This window comes from Cygnus olor, chromosome 7 (genome assembly GCF_009769625.2).
Source record: "Cygnus olor isolate bCygOlo1 chromosome 7, bCygOlo1.pri.v2, whole genome shotgun sequence".
Lineage (NCBI taxonomy): Eukaryota > Metazoa > Chordata > Aves > Anseriformes > Anatidae > Cygnus > Cygnus olor.
Genome location: NC_049175.1, coordinates 5191453 through 5212045, shown reverse-complemented (window position 1 = coordinate 5212045; position 20593 = coordinate 5191453). Strand labels below are relative to the sequence as shown.

Sequence of the window (20593 nt, the reverse complement as noted above, 5' to 3'; positions counted from 1 at the left end):
ACCTTTTTAAATTTCAGAGTTGCTGCTGATGTTTAGACAAGTATTCCAGCTAAAATATTTGCCTTCCAAAATTATTTTCACAGTAATTCTTCAGTGAATTTTGGATACTTATGATCATTCCTGTTTCCGAGTTTCAAGTGTGATCCGAAGTTACCTGCCATGGAGAGAAAAATCTTCATCCCTGATACTAGTGCCATACAGAGAACATGGGGACAAAGAAACATCAGACAGTGGAAACTTTTCTGCCAGACTGTGAGATAGGAAGACTCATACCGATTGTCACTCCTGAACCAAGACCTAAGCCGAGACTTGCTTTTATCTATATATTTTAGTTTTGGGAAACTGTAGAGAAAAAATGAAGTAGAAGGACTACATGAAAGTCTCCTGAGATTGTCAGATATTCAGGACCTTGCAATGGAAGAAGGGTTGAGAGTAGGACTAGGGTTCAAATTTGGATCTTAGAAAGGCACTCCAAACATTTTATTCAAAGTGCTTTCTTTAGAGAGTCAGCCAATTTTTCCATCTTTTACTATTTTAATTACTCGACTAACGCAAGAACTGACTCCCAAATAGGACAAAAATGTGTGTTCCAACAGAACAAGGCATTTTCTAAAACTACTTATGCCTTTTTGGAAGGAAAGGAATTTCAGAGGTCTTCTGAGATGAAAACTAACTAATTTTTAAATAAGCTCATTTAAGTTTCTTATACAATGTCTTGTCTAGAATTACTTGAATCTTTAGCTTCATCCTAGCAACCAATTGCAGCCCCAAAATAACTTTGTAGATTGTCCTCCCGTAGGTAGTTTTGAGTCTTTTGAAATAACAAGTACCATGTGGCATAATTACAAGGGATAATTTGGTAGCACAGAGAATATAATCGCACAGTATTTCATAACTGAGTCATCCCAAAGACAGAAATTAAAAGTAGCAACAAAAAATAAATTGATTGTAAGCTTAAAATATTCTGGCCAATAAATGCAAGCATCCAACATACTTCACATGTATGTGCTACAAGTAGCTCTGGGTAAATTATGCAGCACCTGGTAAATACTGTTAATTTACTTGCACCTAAGTTAATTACAGATTCCAACAAGCAATCAGATATGATTAAATTATTTTTTGGGAAACGATCAAATGGTTCAGGCTGAAGGAAGACAGCTTAAAATAGACCTTGAAAGGTAGCACTAATTAGGCAAACTCTTAATTCTTCTTATTTTTCAGCTTCAGAATTTTCTTCAGCTTCAGGGACAAATTTTCCTTTCAGAGCACCATGTGAAAAACAGCTGTAATCATTGCAGGGATTGTACAGGTAAACTGAAAGCAGAATTTTAATCTCCCATGGAGAATTTCTTTTGACCTCCTTTATACTCCAAAAAGTATTTGACAAAACAAAACAAAACAAAAAAACACAAGCTTTGAGAAAAACCATCTGCCTGTTCTTACTGAGTTTTCATAGTGACTTATGACAACTGGTCCAGATGCTGTGGTGAATTCACACATCAACTTTCTTCTTTAGAAAGATATTAAAGTTAGGGACTATTGGAATATTCTGAAAGCAAGAGGTGGAAGAAAACAGCTAAGCAAGCAGCATTACTTGAGAAGAGATAATAAGTAGGGAGAGGAAGGAGATGGGAGGTCAGGAACTCTCTGGAGTCATTTGGGAAGCTATTTTCAATAATGCAATATGCAGAATGATTAATATCACCCAGAACATAAATGATCTCATATCTGTCTCTGACATCGTCTCTCAGTGAGGCCCATTTTCCATTTTGATTAGAAGTTACCTGTTCCTCCCTGACTTCCTTAATGCTCTTCCCTTTCTCACCAATTCTTGGAACTGTCGTATTTTCACTTTTTTCATTGCACCAAAATATGCCTCCTTCAGTAACCTCAAAGCACCTTCCTTCTGCCTCTTGTTTCCATTTCTAATCACACTAGAGACTTGAGTTAATCCAAAAAACAAACAAACAAAAAAACCCACAACCATAGTTTTCAACATACAAGTCTAACCCACAGTAACATTTTACATTTACATTTTACAGAAACAAATTACAACCACCTCCTTCTTCTGCAGTAAAAAGATAAACCTCTGTACCTACATCACCAGGAAACTGCCTGATTAAAGATCATGGGGTAGCAAATGTGTTTTTAAGTGTCACTAATGACAGCAAAAGATAACTTTATACACCCAAGTACAGCCATGCTGTAATAACCACTATTAACAATAATTGCCACATTTTTCCCGTTTGATACATTAGGTCATTGCATAAAGACAAGTGACATGTGCCTTATGGATAGGTAAGTCTCGGTTTATATTCAGGATATACCTAATACCGTGCAATCTTTCAATCTTTTATAATTGCCAGGAAAATAAAAGGCATATTTCAAACCTCCAAAAATGCTCAAACTTGTTTTATGATCAAGAATACTGTGTACACGGTGTACACTTACAGATATAGCCAATACATGTTTTGTTTTTAATAAGGTACTAGTAATGGTTTTTCCATTCTTCTCTCTCAACAGAATAAAACTGTTTTACCACACTAATACTTTATCTTGAATGGCAGTACATATAGTTTAACATAAATAACTGAGAAATGTTAAAATTATACTGAAAATCTCAGGTTTTATGAATTGTTCTGGCTACAGCTCAGGCTTTTGGAAAACACCAGCAACAAGTTCATTTACTCAGCAGTATATTTTCCCACCTGTAGCATACTATTTGTTCATCAATTTTGTATTACTGAGCCCCAGAGTGCAGCACTTCAGATGAAGACAGAAAGGACAAAGTGTGGGTGGATAGACATAAAGTGTTTATATATGCCAGGCTGTCTGATCAAAAAAAAAAAAGGAATTACTCATAAACGGAACTTCTGAGACAAGTATTAGACACAACTTTGCCTCCTAATTCTGTGAAAATTCAAGAGAGCCTCCACTCCACTGCAGGTAGAACTAGCCTAAGTAGCAAATTAGAATTTTTTTCTGTTCTTCTGTTTTTCATGACTCATCTGGCACTGGTAGAGGGCTTAGTCTTGCAAGACACATCTTTAGTTGTGAACTTCAGTACGACAGATCAAGGTCTGCTACTGCTACATTTAGCAAGATCAGTTCCTTAATGTAATTGATATGCTGGAGGGGAATGTAGAGTTGCTCCCAGAGGACCCTTGTGAAATTAATCCACCAGACTGAGGGAAGAACGTATGGTCTCCCTATCTTAGGTGGAATCAAATCCCTTTGGACACCCTTGAATCTTTTCAGTAAAAAGCAGTTCTAAGTCCCAGGGATATAAAAGTACTTCTGAAGATCTTACTGTATTTTTCTTTTTAACAGACTGGTTACACCAAAATGCCAATATTTATAAAGAAATTGCCAGTTAAGGAAAAATTGTGAATATCACAGAAGAATCTTCGATCCCATACATGCCTAAACAACAAGAGGTACTGAATATGTTCTATGAGTAATAAGCTGATAATAAGCACATATTTTGATACTAATAAGGAGCTCCCCACCTCTAATGTAAACTTCTATATTTTCATGTATAATCATATATTGAAATATACCTTGGTATATATATCGATAGATTTATATATGCCAGTTCCCCTTCTGTATAATATATATACATATGTGTATAGACACACATTTAAAAATGTTACGCACATGCAGAGATACAAACAAATGCAAATAAATAGAGGCTCTATTATAATGGAGTAAACCAGCTGACTTTTGTGCCTACTGCACCAGTCCTCAACTGTGAACGTCTACATCTTCCTCCTTTTCCCAGGGACCCCCATGTCATACAAGATTTGCACTCAGTTTCCATCTTTAAAACAAATTTCACCTGAAAGAGGCATCGGTACAACTTTCCGGTCACACATTATTTCTGTAGCTCCACCCGATCATCACCCTTTCACTGTCTGAAGCATTATCATTTAACACTTAAACTAAACAGCTACTAAGCTCTTTAGGCTTTGGAAGATGCCCGTTTACACACCCAGAAATAAATCTTAAAAAATAAATAAAATAAAATAAAATAAAATAAAATAAAATAAAATAAAAACACATGGTAGGACTGATGAGAACAGCAACAGCTGTAGATGTGCAGGGACACATGAACACTACCACCACAGGGAAGTGAATCAAATTAATAATTTGTTCATTTGGGGGAATTAAGTTGATTTTTTAAATCACCTCTTCTTTTAAATACCATCATTCCACCTTCATAAGAACTACAGCATACATCTGTGTGCACACAGGTGAAAGTGTTAAGCATGTGTATTTCCCACTTGTTTTGAAGCTGAAATTCACATCTTTGTTTTAAAGGGCACTACACATCAAAGTATTACATAATTTGACTATGATTTCTTCCAGAAATAACTTTTGCTGTCAGTTAACACCCACTGAACACTATGGAAATTCAAAGAAAAACAGCCTGGGAACATTGCAGCTGACCCATAAACAAGCCAATTTGATACGTGTGCCTTTTCTCTCAATAAACAACTCAGCTACAGGAAAGTTACCATGGAGAAAGGTACAAATTTTGGAAAATTAAGATAATCTCTGAGAATGACTGCTACTCTTTTAATGAAACTGATGTTACAAGATACCTCTTACTTTACAGCAGTGGCTTTTGAGCCACTCGTTCATAGCTAAGCTTCAAAGATGCATTGAAGTCAGTTAACAGGTACCAGAGATGCACCAGAAACAGACTTAAAATAATAACAATATTAAATATATATATATATATATATATATATATATATATATATATATATATAATTAATTGTATCTTATTCCACACCACAGACTTAATATTTCTTGGCTGCAACTTCCTATCTTTCCATAATACCCTTAAGTCTGTCTCTGGTGAAAACATCACCAAGAAGTGCACTTTTGATCTGGAAGCACTTGATGTCTTTAAGCAAGATTTTTTTTTCCAGAGGTTAGAGAGATTGGAAAGATTTCTAGCTGAATCATCGTACACATCCAGACCAGGCCAACAACAACTAATGGAAATCTGGTGACCAGGACTATAACAAAGTTGGTTGTTGGGTCCATACCTGCAATGGGTTTGCAGTTAACAGAAAGACAGTAATTGAACAGGGATAAGAGCTGTTCTCAGCTCTGAGCCTTTCCTTCAACTTTATTTACAAAGAACAAAGGCAGAACAAAGAATAAAACCTTGAAAGGTTTTCTTTTAACCTGACTTAAACCAGGTTTTGCAACAAAGCCTCTACAGTTGCTGTTCTAGGGTTCAAGAAAACCACTGAATGCATGCTTTGAAAGCTGAGATAAATATCTGTAGCTTTTTTTTTTTTTTTCCCCCTCCTCTGTGCAATTTGTATTCAATAGAGTAACCAGAATCTGCTTTCTTGAAAAATATCTGATCTTCAAGGAGGGGACAATTCATTTGACACAAGGCAATCCGCCAGCGATACTTCAGTCAATCACACAGATAGCCCGCCTTCCTGTTGTGCTATGATAATGCTGAACTACAATTTTAGTCTTTTTTTTTCTTTTAAATGGTGAATTTATGTTACTATGAATGCAAAAATGGTACTCTAGCTTTCATTTCAGAAGACGCTGGTTATCCTAAACACTAAAACCATTCAAACCAGCTGCTGTTTGGTCAGACCTGCATGTTTCTGTGCTGAGTTTTCCTGAAGCACCTTCTCTCTTACTACTTGCTTATTTGAACATACATTTCATCTGAATTTTAGAAACACTAACTAAAATACATACACCTTTTTTATTTTTCAAATATATCCCTAAATTAGGCTATACTAATTAAAGTAAAAATAACTTTGTAAAAATCCATTTAACAGTGATGTCTAACAAATAAATGTAGCAGAAAGTTGGGGTTCAATTATACATGCATTGCCTATTAATTACAAAACCATCTCAGTAATGTTCAAATCTTGTTTACATTGGTTTAATATCATTTATTCTGGAGATAATATAACAACATTAAGATTACCCTGATTAATTAAAACCATCACTAAAGTGAATTTTAAATTTTCTTAGCATGGCTTCATTTAGAAAAGCTTTATCCCCATAATACAGGCAATATTATCAGTATAGTTCTTTGCTCATATGTACACCATTAGTATCCTCAGATATCATTCAAGAACGTCCCTAAATATAGGAATAAAGAAAGTTTTTTAGGCAAAGAGGGATGTAGGAAAGGACTGTCTAGTGTCCCATGGCAGAAGGGTGTTTTAACCCACAAAACAAAACCAGAGAGCAAGTTTCAGTTCCTTGATTCTGTGTGACGCTGAGAATTGTTTGGTCTTAGCACAGCCCAGTTTACTAACTTTAAAAGAAAAAAAAGTAACAAAATCACTTCAGCTCTCATCTATCAATCTATACACTTAGACTTTTTGATTGAGTTATAAAAGAGTTTATCTGAAATTCACTCATTAAAAAAAATACTACCACCAGCTAGTGAGCTCCATCTATGCCATAGCATAGCAACAGAAGAATTAAACTGTTAATCAATAGCAGATATTGATTTATTTATGTAGCATCAAAACAAAAATAATCTCCTTAAATGCACAGGCACTGCTTCCTGAATTCCTCCTTATTTGTACTGCCAAAGACAAAACCAGCTATTTAGATCTGTGCTGCAGCAGCAAACTCAGTTCACACCTGTATTTCTTTCTAAAATACTTACATCACTGAGATTTATGCCTTTCCTGGATTCTTTCTAATGTTATCCAATTAGCCAACAATGCAAAGTAATCCTCAGGCAAAACTGAAAGAACACACAAGGGTCCAAATGACTGGAGTTTATGATAAAATCAGATGGATATCAAGACTTATACCACTTAAACACTGATACAGTGAAACTGCAGAAATAAAAACAGGAAAAAAATAAACCTCATATGACAAATGGAGAAAAGGAAGAGAGGTGAAAAATGCATCTGTGAGAAACAGAAATGGACAAAAAGTTGTGGGTTAAGGAAACATCAAGACTATGAATATGATCTAACAACGTCTTTATCAGCAGAAAGGACCAACTGACACTATGCACAATGGTCATTCCACTTTTTTTTTTTCTTAAATAAATAGATAAGTTCTAAATTTATTTTGAACATTATTTTCGTTCTAAATAGGCCAAGTATACTTTTAGTCATTTTTGCCCAAAGGAATGCTCAGTTCACAGTTACGTATGTCTGGTTTTAGTCACTCACCAATATCTGTCTAAGTGGTTTCCACTCTTTTCATGTCACAAGAAACCATCTGTAGGAGATGTGGTCCTTATTTTAATGCTGATTGTCGGTTACATCCTCTTGACTGCTTAATCTTCTGGTAAATCAGAGTAAATAAAGATTGTTATTTCCTCTGACAGTCAAGGCAGACCCATAAGTGACAATTAACAGGCCTCTAGGCATGTCTATAAATACCTGAAGGGAGAATGCAAAGAAGATGAAGCCAGGCCCTTTTCAGTGGTGCCCAGTGCCAGGACAAGAGGGAACGGGCACAAACTGGAAGACAGGAGGTTCCCTCTGAACACCAGGAAGCACTTCTGTGCTGCACGGGAGACAGAGCACTGACACATGTTGCCCACAGAAGGTGTGGAGTTGATGGAGATCTTTGGAGATCTTCAAAATCCTTCAAAACGCCTGAGCAGGAAGGAGGGCTGGACCAGGTGGCCTCCAGAGGTCCCTCCCAGCCTCAACCATTCTGTGACTCTGTGATGTGTTGACCTGGAAATCAATTATCGTAACCTGTGACCAAGCCGCTATCTGCTTGGCATTTTCAGACCTCCTTCTCAATCTCAGTCTTTACCATGAATGGAAATTAATGCTCAGAAAAATGATTCCATATTTAAAAGGAACATTCAAGTTAGGATGTTTCGTAGCAAGATAGTACAATGTCATGAAAATCCACACCAAAATTGTGTGCATTTTCAAGTTCAAAAACTGAATTACTTTCAAAGCAGTGAAAACTTCTATAGTGAATGACATGTACAAAAGGCAAAAATCCTACATAGTTGATTTAAAAAGCAAAATATATCTCTTGCTTAAAATCAAAGTGAAATGAAAGATTTGTTGAGGTACCCTACCATCCAGAACTTGCTTCCTCCACGTGACAGTACTAAGCTAAGAACAAAGTTTGACACAAATGTGGTTAGCAAATTTACTGGCACATCCACTCAAAACACATAAAACACACACTGCTGGGCTTGACGTCAAAAAGTTATAAATCAACTCAACACAGAAAAAAGCTGGAGGAATCTGACGTCAGATGAAAAGGTCCATCAGTGACTTAGAAGCCCGGTTTCAGCCACTTGCACATGCACGGATTACACTACCATCTGTGAATGACATGCATGCTGACACTGTACAGTGGTCTGGGCTTTTAACCTGCTTATCTAGCCAGCCAAAAGCAGTTTTCCGTCTCCAGCTAGCTCAGCTACTATTTATGAGTATTTTAATTCTCATTAAAAATACATCACTTCTACCCTGCACTTATGGCTTTACAGGGTTGCTTGATGCACATATACAAGCTACCTAATTCCTCTGAAGAGTTGCTAGCAATTCTGATTTTAAGACTTACAGTTTTGGTCTATTTACTGGATATGTTGTGGGTATACTTGGTCGTTCACAAAATGAGCCTGATAGGCTATACCTTCCTGTAAATTTTGTGCAAGAACATTTCTTTCTGTTGAATTTATTATCATGACTCACCGTCTTTTCTCTCTGAAGAGCAGACTATGATTCTTGAGGGATCCGTATCCCAGTCCCAGCTCTTGTATTTCTTTGGAAGAAAGAAAGTGGTTTCATCTCTGTCCTAGGACAAAGGATCTTTGAAACCTTTCTCTCTTCCTCCACATCATCACTTGCACCCACTCCAACTCATCTCCTATATTATCACTGGCTCCCAAAGGCTGACTCCTGGTCTATCAAACCTCAGCAGCCCACCTTTCCTTTAAGCTCCTTTTCTCAGCCACCTTGTACAGTCTCTCCTTGACATATTGTCTCTCTTTCTTCCTTCCTTTTAGTTCAAAGGCTCTTTGCCTAGCAAATCTCCGCACTTGCACCTGTACAGTATTTTTGCACAAGCCATACAACCCGAATAAAGGAATAATTTAAAACACACTAGAACATATGAATGGCAGCTGTGCTATGTGCCAATTAACTTATAATGGGGTTCTTCAGAGCTGAAAGCTAAATGAATAACTTAACATGAGAAAAAAAAAGTAGTAGTGAACGGTTACCAAAAAGATCTATCGTATGCTATATTAAAAAGACGACACACATCCTCTAACATATTAATTTTAAAATGCTGATGATTGTATAAGACTTATTGCACAGTGTTGACTTCAAGAGTTGAAACATGCTATTAACATGAAAAAATGTGATTGAGAAAGTAATTCAGAATCCTCGGTCATTTAATAGATGTGTATATCAGTCTTTTCCATTCCCTCACTTTTACATTAGCATTTACCCAATTGCTTCACCTCACATGATAGACAGTGGGTCAGAGATTGTAGAAGTGAAAGCAATCTAATTTCAAAAGTATCTGCTATTCCCTTATGATTCTTAATTTGTCTTTTATTCTACTGAGCAGATAATTAAAAGAGCTTCATGAAATAAAATTGACAGGCAGCTTGCACAACCAAGATAAATCACCATTGTTACATCCTAACACATTATAAAGACACAAATAGTATGGAAATATTCCAAAGCGATGACATAGGAACAATTGACTGACTGAGATCCACCCAGTTTTTCTGCTAAAGTCTTTATCCAAGAATATACTTTAAATTATTAAGCTATCCAAGTTCTTTCCTTAGACATTCAGTGCCTGTTCTTAAGCACTATCACACTGAAGGAATTCAGTAAAATACCACTAGACTTGACCTTTTATTAACTTTGATTCTCTACCCCTACTTTCTAGGACTGATAAGTTCAGCTTGCACTACAGTGGCTGTTTCACTCCTACCTGTGCAATACCTTTGTTTTCCTTTTTCATGACTAGTTCACCTTTTTATTATACTGTTGAAAGAACACTTTTTTTTCCCCTTGAAAAAATAAATAAAACAAACAAACAAACAAATAGTCATCTTAATTCATCAGCTTCTCCATCACACACAAAGCAGTGAAAAGAAGTAACTGTTATAAACTGGTTGTACCTAGATTGTACATTTTTTTTTGTATTTGTAAAAGATAAGAGCACGGAAATTGATTAACACTGCAACATACCAATAGAGCTGGTGTGTGCCTTGAAACACTTGCATGAATTACTAATGGAAAAATAATTTTATCTCCCCCATGCCACTCCTGTCCTTCCCAGCTTTGTTCTCCCTTAAATCATATGCTTCTCACTCAGGTGTTTTGGACTGCTGAAAGGTAGTAAAGAGCTGAGGATTGCTTCATTTCTTCTTGCAGATAAGTGTGGTACTGAGGAAAATGAAGTGAAATAGAGGGCCTCCCCTCCAAAATGGTGAGGAACTGCTTCCTTCTCACAGCAACTCAAGAAGATGTCCCAGATGGATGAAGAGTCCCCTTCTGTAATCCAGCCTATGCTGTCTGAGTGGAGGACAGCATAGCTCAGCCCCACTGCTTCAGCTCCCCAGCAGGTACTCACAAAGGGTGGAGGCCGGAGCACAGAGGGAGTTGTGATCGCCCCAAGTTATGGAAATGGAGAAGAAAGAAAAGAACACTGTTTCCCAGGAAGAAGTGGGAATGTGCACAACACACGGCTGTTTCACACTGACCTCTCCTTTAGCCCGTGGTAGATGTTTACCTTGTTAAATGTCAACAGACCAAGACTAGCTTGCTTCGTAATGCAGTGAAATACTGATGTCAATAACTGGATTCAAAGTATGTGAAATGTACTTCTCTGTGCTCCTTAATAAGCCTGACTTTTTACAGCTGACCTATAGAAAGGTCCCAGAGCTCCATACCGATTAGTCTGCAGACTACTTACTCGAAACACCTTTGCTGTCAGCAGAGAGCTAACAACTTTCTATCTAGTCATCTCAAAAGCAAAGCATATTTCTTCCTTGTAGCCAGCTGAAAACATTTAATGCTTTGACCTCCAGAAAGCACACTGCAAGATTACTCCCAAAATTACAAGACGGGTTGTAGTTAGAAAGCTAATGGACTGCCACTGTCTCAACTGCGGGGACAACAGGACTCTTCCCTCCCAGAGCTGTGGATCTGCTCTTGCATGGTACAGCAACAGCTACGTGGCTGCTTGCTTACAACTGCAGCAGTTCCTGTGGCAACCATTGCTTCATATTTTGTCACAGAAAATCCATAAATAGATGCCATTGCGATACACAGGATAAAGTAAGTGGGTTAAAGATGGTACAGCACATTAGATTTACACGCATTAGAGTGACATCTGACTAGATGTCATCTATGAAAGTTTCATATTATAGCATAAAAATACATGCTAGAGTGTAAATAGAATAATGAATGATGGAAGATTCACTGTAGGGCAACTGTAAGGAAAGACTATTAGATATTTAGTCATTACCAATGGACTTGATTGTTTATACACACCATTTCCCCCCAGTTTCAAATGGGCAGGTTTGCACATCCCTGAATTCCCAACAACTGCTGCTCATATGCCTCCGTGTGGGCAGAATCAGGAATACAGCCAAGAACTAAATGAGCAGGAGGAAAAAAGGCTATATTCCTACTGCTGGAGGGGACCCACAAATGCACTGGGACACTGGAGGAGCCAGGCAGTGCTGCTCTGGGCAGGCACTGGCAGCCACTCCCGCCTGAGCTCTCAGCCTGGCACCTGCAACAAAACACAAGGTTCCCACCTGCTCAGAAATAAGAATCACTGGACCACACGACCTCGCCCCCACGGTGCAGCACTTTTAAGTGATTCCCAATTGCCATTAGCGGCAGATAGGGCTGCCTTTGGCTTGCAGCCTCTGTGAGTCTGGCAGGTCTGGGTGCCTTGCCTGCCTCCTTTATGTGAAGGTTTTTCTGAAATACAGACAGGCAATACCAGCTGAAGTTTGATTAAAGCCTGCCATATCAACATTTTGCTGTCTTTGTGCAGGCCTGGAAGAAGGAAGGAGGGGGAAAATTCGGAAAGTTAGTTCAAGTACATATTTTCTATGCAAATCTCATTTTTCTATAACTTTTAATGAGTTTTAAATAAACCTGTTATCAACAGTCATATTATGTGAATTAATACAGAGCACTAGAATGAAACGTCAAATGTGTTCAAAAAGATAAAACAGGGCAGGGTTATTGGCTGTCACTTGTTTCACTGAAATACTGCATTCCCTCTACTGTACCATCAAAAATCATCTTCTCATTACTTTTTATTTGCTTTACTTCTCTATAATACATTTACATAAAGAATAAAATGTCATAATTTTATGTGCTATGAATGGGACATAGATAACAAGGCAGGGAGAATGCCTTTGCACTTCATAAAGGACAGCTCAAAAATGATGTCTCTGAAGGAGGGAGTTTACTGCAGAATACATTCATCAAAAACAAGAGAGCAGCATCACGCTGGAGAGGAAGCGAGCAGGTCTGGGACATTTGTCTGGCTCTGGGCCAGATCTGCATCTCATTCATGCTGATGAAATTCAGAGCAACTGTACTTAACTAATTTTGTATCACTTTACCCACAATCAAAATCTTGTTCAGAGACACAAGTTTCCAATCAAAATATATCAGCTTCTTTCCCCTGCGGTGTGATCTACCAAAGACTACACTAGATATAGCGATACAGCCCAGTACTATCCTTTTCTATATAACCAAGTTGGCAACCAATTTAAGTTTCTTCTCTGAAAGCAAGGTGATACCCTTCCTAAAATTTTTCTAAGATATCAGAATGAGGTACAATACATTAGGTGTGTAGTATTTAAAAATATTTATCAACAGTTTTCAATAATACTATATATAGCACCAACTGTAACTTCGAAGGTAATTTTACAAGACAGGGTGAAAACAACAATGCTACTGTATCAAAGCAACAATACTTTTGCAGTGTGTCCTATACAATCCTCAGTTACCTATCAGTTTCTGGGTCTAACACTATATATGAAAGACAATGTTGCAAGACGTCATAACCTGATTTATGGATAAATTATTAATTGAACACAAAAAGTACAATGATGATTGAATTACTTACCTGCATTCTGTAGGAAGGAGTTGTCCATTCTGGAAAGATGGGAATCCAAACATTCCTCCACAGTCCTAATCATAAGGAAATTGATACAAGCTCTATTTTACATTTGAATAATTTTAAATAACTCCACTGTCCCAATGTATAGTAAGGTGACTTTATAAAAAAGTCCTTTTAGCTTAAGACAGAGTATCATGACAGAGGACTCCAGTGATTAAAAGGGTTGGACTTTAGTAGTACTACGTTTGCGCCTTGTCTAAGGGCAACACCACCTCTGCACTGAACGTGATTTTGAGGCAAGGTTTTCCACTCTTAACAGTTTGTGATCTCAAGATGAATTGCACAGTGAGTAACACCAAAAGATGAACTGTATGTGTTCTTTTCACTTGTTTCTACAAGCCACCCTTAGTCACACATCAATACAGATGAATACTAGACTGTCCATTGTGATCAATGCACAGATATCAATTCTGACCCACCTTACTAGACTTGCTATTTAAAGCACAAATGTTTGGATTCCTTCATTTCCCCCATTACTATCAAGATAGTAAACCTTCCCCTTTTTAATTAGTAGCTACTGACTTGCAAAATTAAATCTTTATTCTCTGTTTATGCTTGGAGATCATTTGCATTCATGGTAACTCTCTAAGATAACACGGCAAAATGGATATAGGAACCTCCACAACAGGGTCACTTCTTTCCTCAACTTGTGACTTCAATGTTTTCAATTTCATTAATTTAAAATGATACGCACTCTAGGGTCAGAAGGTGCTGAATCAAATATCTTAGGAGTCAAATGTCTTCACATCAACTCCAAATGAGTTTGACTCTGCAGAAATCCAGGTTGTGGAAGTTAACAAAAGTGAATAAATAAATAAAATAATCCAACAGGCATGCAAAGGAAGGGCTGGTTAATATACATACTTTCTCAATGAAATTCACAGGTACAGAGGAATGAAGTAGCAAGACAGTTTTGTCAGTGCCCTGTCATTAACAAGTGGCTGTTGTCGCTTAAATACAGAAAATGAATCTAAACTAGAATCGAATGGCATTAAACATAAGGTCCATGGAAAAGTTTAAACATATGAATTTCATGCTTACAATCTTGGCCACCTTGTTCAGAAATATATTAAAATTCTATTTATATTCAGGGACATAATGAATTAGAGATTTAAAATATTGTGAATTTTCACCTGAAAATTTGAACTTCTGTGACCTGATAAGTTTTTTTTGTACAAACAAAGCGGCCAATCTGCACTATCTGTGGGAAGGAAGCAAGAGAAACAACCAAACATCAGCAAAATAACAATGTGTAAATGAACTGGCCCCTTGTGCAACTGGCAGAATGGGGCTTGACGACAAAATCAGCAGAGCACAAGCCTGCAGACCCTAAGGAGACCAGCAGTGCTGGGTATTCTCACACAAGCTAGTTAAGCAGATTGTGCTGTAACCCGTCTTCTTACAATCTCATCCTTTCCCATCACTGGTGGACCATTTTCCTAAAAACTACTTATTTGGATTGAATGTTCTCCTTTCCAGATGTGAAATCTCAAATGTATTTTATATGTTCTGAGGACCAAATACTTCTTACTACTTGTTCCTGAGCTGATCTGAATAGAGGACTGACTTCCAGGGGCCTGCCACTTTTCTTTTTTGCTTCTTCCTCCTATAGATGGCCAAGCTGTCAGTTTTGACCGCCTTGTCAGACAGTGAAGAATGGCTGCAGTTATCAAGAGAGCAATTACATCAAACTAAGTTCACGGAAGTCAGTGGTCCTAACTGACAACACAGATGGATGAAGTGAATGCACTGATAAAAAAAAAGTGGTCTTTCAAACCATTCACAATATACTGTGAGGGCTGGCGTATGCACGTACACCTACTTCATGGGAATATATGCATTTTTCCAACATTTTAATTAGGAAGATATTTGCAGCCCTAGTTCTGCAGACTCATCTGACAGAAGAAGTTCAAACTGAATGCTTGTTTAGGCAAAATTTTGTTATGCAAATCTGTGCACAATTTTGTTCCCATTGCAGCACAGAGCTGATTAATATCAGAAGACTAAAAGATCTATGGAACAGACCTCTCTTCAGGCCAACATCTGTATCTATGCCATCCAATTCAAAAGGCAGAGAATGAGAATAGAATAACTCTAACCTCGATTGTCCAAGCTGCAGGAAAATGATTTGTTATGACTAGGGTATTAGGGACTTCATTAAAAATATTTTCCTGAACAAACACATTTATAATTTTTCTTGCCACATTCTCAGAAGCTTTGCTTCTTCTTTCTTCTCTTGCTCTCTTGATTTCCAACTAGCAAGACATTTTGTACCTACCACAATGTGGAGGTTCGATTCACTAATGAGAATTCAGCTTTAATGCATTACCCTTTGCGCTCCATCACTGAGATTTTAAATCCCAGCTGGATGTTCATATTCATGATGAGACTGCAATTATTTCTGGATCTCTGTTGTACTAACATGGGAACTTCGCTTTCAGCAATAAGCAGAGAGGTTGTAAATTCTCCGTGTATACGTGATTATCTGAGATAGTAAAAATCCAAGAGAATTTCATTATCCATCACCCATGGGATCCAGAAAAACTGTGCTTTGTCTTCTAAAAAGATGTAAGAATCTACATTTATTTCTCAGAAACAGAAATATTCAGGTGAAGAACTTTTCTGTATACAACTCCTTGTATGTAATATTTTGCATGAGGGTTGTTTTCCAATTTAATTTCTGCAACATGGAACTTGCCTGGGTGACAATGAGACAGAGTTGCTCTGATATTATTGTAATGGCAATTCCCAGAGCCAAAAGGATAACTGATATCCTACACCTACTCTTGCTAATTGCTTTTACTTTGCTATCAAAACTGAGCTGTGTTTTAGTTTTCAGACCTCTTGGAATTAACTGTAACTGGAAATTAGAGTTGGTAAATATTGAAATTTGGATAATTAGATTGAGATTCTCAGGTTGAGAAGTTGAATTTAGGACTCTAGCTATGCCCAAACTACATTGGTGCTACACCCTCCATACCCTTTAGTTCATGAAGAGCTGAGGAGCCTGTAATGATGTGTCATGTAAAGGAACCGCTCAAATATTGGTTATTGTAATCAGCCTGCATAACAGAAGTCTGTAAAGAATCTGCCTTAATTATGCATCCAGCAGTCACTGGTAGGTCAGCAGGTTTTAATCACAGAACTGATTGCCAACTCTCTTGTACCTGGTCCCTAATGAATTACACTATTACATGTTATTCCTCAAACTGGACAATATAGCATATATATGTTTTTCATTTTGAGGATGTAATATACTTTATACCAAGTCTCTACATGCCTCATTTTATAAAAAGAAAAACCACAGACTGTATATATTGCTTGTGATGAGAAGCTGACACTTTTGCTTCATTAAAATATCCTTGCCAGAAAAGGAGAGCTAGGAGCAGAAGTACTCCAGCTATAGCAAGAACACAGAGTGCAAATCCAAAGAGGGCAGCAGCAATTACTATGCACAACACAAGGGCCGGTATCTTGTCAGAGCCCTGAATGCAGGTGATAAATTACATTAGCAGAGAGCTGAAAAATTGCCTTCTTAAATACAGTAGTAACTAAAAAGGGAACTGATCCTAACTAGATTAGATACAAACAAAGCACCTCTTCTTTTTTCCTTTTTTTTTTTTCCCCCTCCAAATTAATGATTATGGTGCAACACAACATTATGTCTATCATGCAGACCTGACTAGAAAGTCAAATGTTGCAGCTTTTTGCTGTCTAAAGTCATAGCTGCAAAATATTTTTGATTCGCGTCTCTCTGCCTAATACTTGCTTAGGGGACAGCCTTTATAATATTCTTAAATGTACCAGGGAGCTGAAAGGTTGCCGTGATTTAAGCTTCAGTCTCACACTTCCCCCAAAATGCAGTGAGACTGGCAAAAACACCCCACCTTGCTCCTTCTCTCCCACACAAAGCAATGCTTCATAGTTTGGTTCTCCTTCTCATTAAAGAACCACCCACCCTTCTTTCCTGCCTTTTATTTTCCTTTGTAGAACTAAGGTTTGCACTTGGGCAGGTAACCAGGGTGACTCAGCACAAGAGTCCTGCAACACTTCTCAAGGTCTGTAATATGAACTCTGACGTCATTCCTGATAGACCCTCGGCAAAAGCACCGGACCCTTCTGAGATGGGAAAATGGCACTCACTTGTCATGTGGAGCATTACAGACACAGCTTCAAGCCAGAATCCCAAAGTACCCAGTGGATAAGTCTGAGCTAATCTCTAGAACTAGCACTGTGGCTTAGGACCACTCCTTCAAATATGCCTTCTGCTAGTGTATGATGTTCTCACCAAGGAAATCTGCAACTCATTTCCAGCAGGCTGTTGTAGTCTTTCAGTAGACTGGTAACCTCTATCTCCTGCTCTACAGCTTTCTTCATCCTATTACAGGTTCATAATATATCTTTGTCCAAATAATTTCTACATAAAGTTGCAGGTTTTTTGAGTGGACAGGAGTCACTCACCTGAAGTTCTTTTTTAGTAGTGGAGACGTATTTAGATCCAGCTAATTAGGAAATATGAAGAACTAAAACTGCAACGACTATGCGAAAGAACTCTAAACACTCCTGTTGAAATCGGAACAATTACAAGAAGGCTATACATACATCATAGACACTTTGCTTGTGAACATATATATGCAAAGAGAGAAAAAGAAAGAAAATTCTCTGATGTAGATAATCTCAAATAACTTTGCATTTCTTTAATATCCTTGAGCCTGTAAGAGGGGTAAACTCAGAATGCCTCCAATTTTTCATGTATATTCACACATCTCTAAGACTAACAACACTTATATACATCAGAGGGGTGCTGTGAGACTTAATTAATGTTTGCAAATCACTGTGAGATACAGGGATGAAAGGTGCTACAAAACAGCAATATCTCATTGGTAAAACTTTTAAGAACAAATCCTCAGCTGGAATTAATTGTCAGCTCCCCTCTAAAGCCACTGAAGCTATCCAATTTATATAAACTCCTGCTCCTCAAATCAAAACAGTTTTTGTAAGGACAAATACCATTCTTATTAGAGTGATATCTGCAGAACAAAGGCCAGCTTATCAGCATGCTTCCTGTAGTCTGTTTCTGAATTTTAAGATACGCTTTACTTCTGACAAGTTCATCTCTTAAACTACAAAAAAGATATTTCTTTGTGTATTCTAAGCCAGTGTCTGACAACCCCAAAAATGAAACACTGTAGGTGCTGACAAGTTATGTCTTGTTTTCTTAAATATCAAGTACAGATATAACAGTCACCATCTTAAAACAGCTGAAGTTAAATAAAGGAGGCAGGCTTTTAGCTGGAGTGCAGGTGCAGTGCAGTGGGAAAGGGGTGGACCATGGAGGTGCTTTGGTCATGCCACCTGGAACATCAAAATAGAGCTCTTCTATTCTGTGTGTCTTTGTCGACGAACAATTTCCAATGCTCAGAAAAGACTATGAAACTCACCCCACAATTCCTCAGCTCTTATGACTCATGCTCGCAGGTGCAAACGGTTTCCAGGGTGACACACATTCACAGGCTACAAGCCTCAAAATCATGGGCGATTTCTTACCATGTCTTGCGACAAGCTGCTACACCAGAAGCCAGGATCCTTCTGTGAGAGCTCAAGTAATTAACCCACGAGGGCATGCACTGAAAGAGCCTGTAATGGGAGTAAAGGATCAAACCATGCTGGTTCCTGCCCGTCTCTTTAATACCATCTGTCAGTATTGGCTATTATGGCTACTTTCTGACGGCCAGAGTGCTTTTAAAGAGTTGCAATCCTCTGAACAACAGGGAGCACTTCTTGCTAAGCTCATCTGAGAATTTCCAACGGTCATCTTTGTAACAGCTCACAAATATTTATTGACGTTTCTTAGCACTCAGTTTCCCTCTCTCTCCATCTTCCCCTCGCCCCACCCCCAACCCCAGCTCCCAACCAACAAGTACAATGCTTGCTTTCATATAATTACTTTTAAAGCTAAAAAAAAAACATAACCCAAAGTGCATTTAAGAGTTAAACACCAATCCTTGTATATAAAAAACACCTGAAAAAATAAACATAAGCAAGCAGGTGGAACAAAGCATACCAGCCTGCTAAATCCCTTCCTAAAGTTCTTTGAAGAGCTGTAAATCCCTCTTCGGGGGACAAGGTTTGACAATCACACTCCAGTGATACCTATCACTACACCTGCCACCCTAAATTTTGCCTAGCTCCCTTGGCATTGCAGACTCACAAAATAAATATTGTTGCTATTAGGAAAACCTATCTGTAATTACACTACACCTATATGCATCCAAGCTGACAGAATCTAGCAACACTCATGCACTTCAAAAGATTAAAATGGTGAAATAATAAATAATTACATTTATATCCACTCTTCCTTAGAGGATCCCCAACCACTTTGTGAAAATAAGATTAAGCATCACTGAGCCTCTCTGCAGTCACATTATTCTTATTTTATCAAAGGGTGGAATGTACAAAAAGAATAAGGGTATTCCCTACAGTCGCATGGCTAGTCAGCTGCAGCACAGGGAATTTAATATATGGGATCTGAGTTCTAGTCAACTTTACTGCTCCCTGATACAAGCACACTTTTCGAGTTACATAGCACTCTATGTACTGCCTTGTACATTTTCTTTTCAGTGGGGAGAATACCATCTATACATTTCAATCATTACAGCACTGTTCTCAACTTTCAAAGAAATTTTGAGCATAATAAGAGGTTTCTTATAATGAAGGTGATTATAATAAATGCAATGTAGCTGGGAGCCATGGGGACAACAGTCTTATATCATTCTGTGGAGATTCGGTGGATTAAGAGAGACATACCAAATTATGATCACAAATGCAACTAATTAAAAAGAGAAGTACACTTACATCGTCTCATAAGACAATTATGCTAGAGGGACTCTCCTTTGGTGGAAATCATCTTATCACCATCTTCTTTTTCTCTTGAGAGACAAATGATACAAAATGTTCATTTCATAGATATAAAGTAAGATAAATAATCAATAATCCCAATTATCACCAAAACATTTTTTTTTCCTTCTCAAGTTTACAAGCAGGAAAGCACTGTAAAAGCCTAGCACAAAAACAGGATAAGATAGCTGCATTTTAATTTAGACTTTGACAAGTCTTAGCACAGATTGCTTGAATGATTCCTTCTGCTGAACAGGGACATATGCTGGCCAAGAGTCAGAGTGCCAAAACGCAGCCCTGAGAGGAGAAGACATAAAAATCCTTGCTGTGCCTCACTCAATGCTCCAGCTTGCTTTTCCCTTGCAGTTTTAAGTTCCCCTTCCTTGAAAGAAATAAAAGGAATAATACTGCTGTGCAGCGTGCACTTATGAAGGGAATGGGGAGGTTACAAAAAGAAACTCATTCTGCTGTACTATATGAACAACTGGTAAAGTGTAAAGAAACCTAGTAGCAAAAATTAACA

The 20593-nt window shown here is 37.7% G+C and overlaps 1 long non-coding RNA gene across 1 annotated transcript in view; it reads right to left on the bottom strand.

The window, feature by feature from the left end:
- Positions 1-20591, bottom strand: part of LOC121072843 — a 38417-nt gene extending 17826 nt beyond the window's left edge. Inside the window, exons 1-3 of the long non-coding RNA XR_005821412.1 lie at positions 20029-20591; positions 18721-18810; positions 13120-13184 (exon numbers count right to left, since the gene is read on the bottom strand). This is a non-coding gene — a long non-coding RNA (uncharacterized LOC121072843). The remainder of the gene's footprint in view (positions 1-13119; positions 13185-18720; positions 18811-20028) is intronic.
- Between the last annotated feature and the right edge of the window lie 2 nt (positions 20592-20593).